Here is a 6286-nt window from a genome sequence, read left to right on the forward strand (position 1 = left end):
GCTGCGGCCAGAGCGGGCCGGCGGGGCTGCAGCCCAGGTGCGCCGTCAGCTCAGGGGGCCGCCGGCAGGTCGGCAGGTGGACGGAGCCGCAGACGCGGGCGTGAGCTCATCCCGGGCACCCCGGCGCCCCGACTGCGCAGCAAGCGGCCTCCCCGTGCGCCGGCCCTCAGCCTCCACATCCAGGCAGCAGGCGGGCGGGCAGGCTCATCTTTCCTCTCCCGCGGCCCGAATCGCAGTGAGCCCTCGCTAACCTTCCCTGCCTGGGAGGCGGGCGGGCGGGCGCGGAGCGAGCGAGCGGGCGCGGAGGCGAGCAGAGACCCCCCTCCCCTGCCTCTGGCCGCTGGGGCGCTCTGCAGTCTTAAAGCAGCAGCGGAGAAGTGAAGCCGGACTGGAGGCAGGACCGCCGAGCGCGCCGCCACCGCACAGTCACGCACAGTCATCGGGACGCATTTCTTAGAGGCTTAAATAATCGTTTCAACGGTCGATTATTTTTAGTTATTTTCTTGCAGGTTGCTAATCAGCTACGACCGCGGGGGGGGGGGGGGGGGGGTGACTATTCCGGAGGCCTGCCAGCTAAGCAGAGGTGACCATGAAATGTTAGCAGGTTTAATCAAATGTGCAGCCGGCTTCACATTTCCTATTTACTCTCATAAAAGTCCAGTTCGTTTGCCTGGGTAAAAGACTGACTGCAAATCCTTCCTGCCCCTGTAAAGATAGCTCTATGGTTTCACGGGCTAATTCTTAATTATCTCAAATACATTGTAGAACACAAACACAGGCAATTCTAATTTTGCTCTCTGAATGGTGCAAAAAAAAAAAAAAAAAAAAAAACCCTGATTAAAATTGCTGAGAATTTGAGCAATTCCAAACACACAACCCCGTCCACATTACTGTGAAAAGCCAGTATGATCAGTATTTCCTGAATGTTCTGCATGGTTCTTGAAGTCATCATAATATTAAAACCTTACAGGGGGCATGCACCCATAGGTTATCACTTTGCCCCCAAAAAAGCTGGAATGCAACCCAATTTAGGATCCAAGGTAGAAGGCTCAGAGACTGGTCAATCGAGCCTGAGGAGGGAAGCGTCTGGGGTTAGAGGAGGGTGGGCTCATGGGAAGTGAGTGGGCCCCATGGTCCCCTCCGTATGCAAAAGGGGAAATAAGCACACCTACAGGACAGCTCGCAAAATAACAGCAAAAGCGAATGGTGAGGCAGAAACAAAATGGTGCTTTACCAGAGTTGGGCACAAGATGGCCAGGCCCTGTGTGGGAGGAAGGGCCAGCCCAACCAGCGATGCTGCGCGCGCTAGCCATCGCTCTGCAGCTGCGGGTGGTCACGTGCCACCGCCCACTCAGGACCACAGGCCCCGCGCGGCCCTACCCCACGCCCGGGGGTCCTCCGGCCCCGCCTGCGTAGGGTGCTCGCTCCCTGGGCTCTCCCGAATGCAGTCCGGGAGGGAAGGGGGCGGCGTGATTCCGGTTCCCACATCCAGCTCCTCGACCCCTTCGTTAAATGCACAATATCCGAACTGCACGCTGGTCCCGTGCTAATCTCCTCTCCGCCTTCGTGGTCGGCCGCCCGAGCACTAGGATCAGACCTCCGAGCACGATCTGGCCACGACCCTGAGGCGCGGCTCGTGCCTCCTTATTGTCGCGTACAAATTAAACATTCTCAAGGTTCCTGACTCGTATGGTTGTGAAGATCCCATGGCACAGCCTTAGCATGTGTGGTCACTGTCATAAATCATGGCGCGGCCCCATTCTGGGGCTGGGGCTGGGATCCGAGCAAAATGAAAACAGGGAGTGCCTTTTTCAAAAGGGAAAGAAGCACTATTAAAGATACTAAAATACGAAACTTTCCCCTTTGTTTTTCAGTGTCTCTCAACCAGGCATGGCGGTTTTTATTTCCTATGTAATGCCTTGTTCCCTCGATCATAGGAACAGTCCTTGGCAAGGGCATGGGGCTCAGCACAGCCTCAGGAGCCCCCATCTACCAGCCTCCACTGGGCCAACGCACCGTGTCCCCCAGCAGGGCTCTGCCTTTCCCCGCAGGCCACTGCCCCGGTGCACAGTAGATAGAAGATTCTCAACGGGCTTCAGTCTCCAAGCCAGGAAGCACTTGTAGCTTGGATCAGAAGTGGTGAGAGTCCACCGGGGCCAGGGCACCTGTGGAATGTATCATGGCAAGGGCAGCCTGACGCAGGGACAGTCCCCGCTAGGCCCTGCTCTAAGACACCACACGATGCGCATGCCTGACCTCAACACGCCATGTACACGCCCGACCTCAACACGCCTTGCGTGCCTACCCAGGCTCTTACCGGGCAGATTGAGGGTCACATCGCCATCCAGGCCTCCTCTTCCCACATTACCCAGATGCCCTCCAATGGGAGAGTGGCACTAACTGCAGGATGGGGTGGAGAGGAGGCTGGTAGAGACCCAGGGCACCTCCGAGTCAGGGAGGGATAGGCAAGCACCCCTCCTGAGAAAGTGGCAGGAGGCAGGATAGCGCAGGAGCCGTAAATGCAGGAATCCACGTAATTGTTAAAAGTTACAAACATTTCAAGATGGTGGCCACAGAGCATTTAACCCCAAGTGCACATCCTTCTGGGATGCAGGACCCCAGTGCAAATGCCTGGGATTCGACCCCCCACCAGGCCAACAAAGGGTCTATGGCTGTCTGTCTAACGCGCCTGCCCCAGACTGTCTAAGTTAATAGTGATCTAGAACAAGCCTAACAGAGCAACTCTTCCCACAAATACGTTTAGAACATATTTCAATATAAAAACACACATATTCCACAAAACTGTGAGCTCCGTGAAATGAGGGGCTGTATCCCTCCTGCTTAGGAAGCAGTCCCCAAGGCCTGGCACACGTACACACCCCATAAACGGCTGTGCCGTGGCATGCAGATCTGTAATGCAGGTAGCAGCCAAAGCCTGCTCTAAGATTTGAACGTGATACGCCATGGGGGGATTCGGAGGAGAAAGAGAATACTCCACACTCACCCTTGGAGAAGGCTTTTGGAGGGAACGGCCATCTCGCTGATTCAATAAAGATGTCACGATGCAGAATTGAATCAGGGCAAAGGGGGTCCTCTAACCTGATCAACCAGACACCAGGAGATTTATCAGATGCATTTAAGTTTTAGCTTGAGTTATTTCAAGCCCCCCTCAGGAGTTCTGGGAGGTCTAAAAGGTGAAATTTGAAAGTGACACCCTGCCTGTGGACTGGCAAGGAGAGACTGAAGAACCCAACAAGCCCCTTGGGATGTGAATGCGCAGGTTCAGTAAACGAGGCAACTTACATGGGAGGCTTGTCCTCCCCTGCATGGAACTCCATCCCCCCTCCCCTCCAGAATCCTAAACCTTTACAGAGAGAGAAGCCTTAGAGAGATCCAGTTCCTTGCACCCTCCAGATGGTCTCAGCTGCACCTTACTCTGAGCGTTGTATCCTTGAAGGCACTTGGGGCTTGGTGGGGAGGTACAGGGACAAGAGCCTCAGGCCAGCCCTTGTCACCAGAGGTCATGTCCTCCAGTAACCTCTTGCAACAATGGAATTCTCCTTTTCTCTCGTATTCCAACTTAATGTTAACACCCAGCACCCTGAAAATCAATGTCTGACCTGAAAGCCTTCCATAAGGAATTGTCTCCCCGCCCCCACCCCACTGTCTTCCTACTGGATCAGCCCCCCAGCACAAGACAGATAAAGTCCAGGAGGCTACGTTTTGCCCACTTGAATTATGCTAAATAGGAAACAATGGACATTGCGGGGAGGGTGTGGGTAGCAACATCTGATTTCATCCTCTGTTACCCCTCTGTCGTCTTTTGCAGACTTGAGAAGAGCGTCTCTCTCTAGTGGTGGCATTTGAGCCATGTTCTAAAGGAGGGGATGGGGTTACACGTAGATGGGATGGGTGAGCAGGCACTTGAGGGGAGGCATCAGCAGCGGCCACAGTGGGAGGGCTCATTCCTTTCTGACCAAGATGACACGTGATTGCCCACACTGAGCCTGAAGCAGTGTCCTCGGGGATGCACAAACTGGATGACTTGAAACCACAGAAATCTCCGGTCCCACAGTCCTGGAAAGTGGAAGCCCAAAATGAAGGTGTTGGCTCGGCTCTATGTGGACACCTGTAGGCAAGTCCTTCCTGCCTCTCCCAGCTTCTGGTGGCGGCAGGCAGTCCTCCATGCTCCCGGCTTGTAGGCGGCCCGCTCCGGCCGATGGCTTCCTGCGGCCTTGTCCTGCTGCATGACTGCGTCTCTTCTGCTCTGTGTGCAAGGACGGCAGTCATACTCAGTGAGGGACGGACTCATCCTAATCCGGTGTCCCGTCTTACATCTGTAATGTGTAACCATCCTGCTTCTAAATACAGTTGCATTCTGAGAGACCCACAGTTAGGGTTTCAATATATGGTTTGGGGGAGACACAACTGACCCCGTAACAGGACCCAAGAAGCCTGAAATCAAAACGCAAGAGGCACGGGAAGGGTGTCCTGACAGCAACAGCCGTGGACCTCACACCCCTTGTTTATGCTGTGTGCACCCCAGAGATCCCTGCGTGCACCCCAGAGATCCCTGCATAGTGCATGTGCCCAGAGAAGGACTTCAGGTCATCTGGAGCCTCAATTTCTTCCCTTGGAAAATGAAAATAATCATACTTGCTCTTCTTACCTTACAGACTGCCGAGCAAACAAAATGAGGATGGGAGCCAGTTTGCTAAGGATTACACCGAGAACCACCCTGTACTCGCCACTGGAGGAGCATTTCAAGGAAACGTATTATTCTGGTGGCTGGTGCTTCGGTTAAATTGAAGTCAGGCGCTATTATACTTCTGGTCTGAGAACTGCAAAGGGCAGTGATGGTCAAGGGTGTCTGTGGGCCGTCCCTTTCCCCTTCGGTGAGCTCATGGAGACCTTCCACAAATGCTCAGAGCATGCCTGCTACCTACAGCAGCTAAAATGGTCCCCAGGAGCTCAAAGAGGAGTAAGTATGGAGCAGAGAGGTGGGCGGGGGGGGGGGGGGGGGGGGGGGGGGGGGGGGGGGGGGGGGGGGGGGGGGGGGGGGGGGCGCTGGGGAGCCTCTGGGCTGCTTGAAATGTTCTCTCTGTGATCTGAGTGGAAATCACAAGGATACATACACATATTTAAAAATTCGTTAAGTTATACACCTAAGATTAGTGCACTTACACACTTTATGTATTTTTTAAAACCAGTGGCTAAGACAGAGTCCCTAGTGACCTCACAATTCAGCGGGAAAATTCAGATAATAGTTGTGATAATTTGATGAAATAAACTCTGTAACTGGGGGGTGGCATGTGCGGGGAACAGTGTGCAGGAAACGAGACAGGGACAGAGGAACTGGTGCAGGGACGGTTTGGACTTCGTTGGGAAGGTGACTGGCAGCCACTGACATGGCAAACAGGAAGTGATATGATCGGGTTTAGGTCTGGGAAGCAGTCCCTGCCAGGGACGCAGCGGAGGACGGCCTGGGGACTTAAGGTAATGAGGGAGCAGCAGGAAGTGATAAGAAGAATGGAGGAAGCGGAGAGGGAGAGGGAGGAAGTGGTGAGAGAGAAGCAGGAAGTGGTGGGACGGAGGGAGGAAGTGCTGAGAGGCAGTGAGGAAGTGGTGAGAGAGAAGCAGGAAGTGATGAGAAGGATAAGGAGGAAGAGGTAAGGGAGAGGGAGGACCCCAAGCTGAAGTGCAGAGTTCCATCTGTGTGGACAGAGGAGCCACTGACCAAAAATAGGGACACCAATGTCTCTCACAGGCTTTTCATGTTCCTGTTCTCTTCCGCCACCAGCCACACCCACTGCTGGAATGCAGCCCACTTGATATCTCTCTCCCTCTCTCTCTCTCTCTCTCTCTCTCTCTCTCTCTCACACACACACACACACACACACACACACACACACACACACGAGATCACAGGAATTTCCGTTCAGATCTCTCCATTGCCTTCTGATCTCTCACTCAGTCTGCACCATGGCTGCAGGCCCTGTGCCTTCCGCTACCCCCACCTCCACCACCTCCACCCCCCCTCCCCGGGCGGTAGGTCTCCTGCTGTGTCCCCACCCCCACCCTGGACACTGGTTCCAGGATCTCCTCCAACACACCCTGCACGCCCCACCCTCAACATGAACACCGTTCCCTCCGATGCCCCACAGTCTTTTCCTGACAAGCCCCCACACCAGCATTTCTGCCCTGTGGGCAGTTACCCTCGTACCTGTGATGGCTGCGCCTGGTCTGTCTCTTCCCTGTTGCAGTCAACACCCTACAACAGCGCTCA

This window comes from Suricata suricatta, chromosome 5 (genome assembly GCF_006229205.1).
Source record: "Suricata suricatta isolate VVHF042 chromosome 5, meerkat_22Aug2017_6uvM2_HiC, whole genome shotgun sequence".
In the NCBI taxonomy this organism is placed as follows: Eukaryota; Metazoa; Chordata; class Mammalia; order Carnivora; family Herpestidae; genus Suricata; species Suricata suricatta.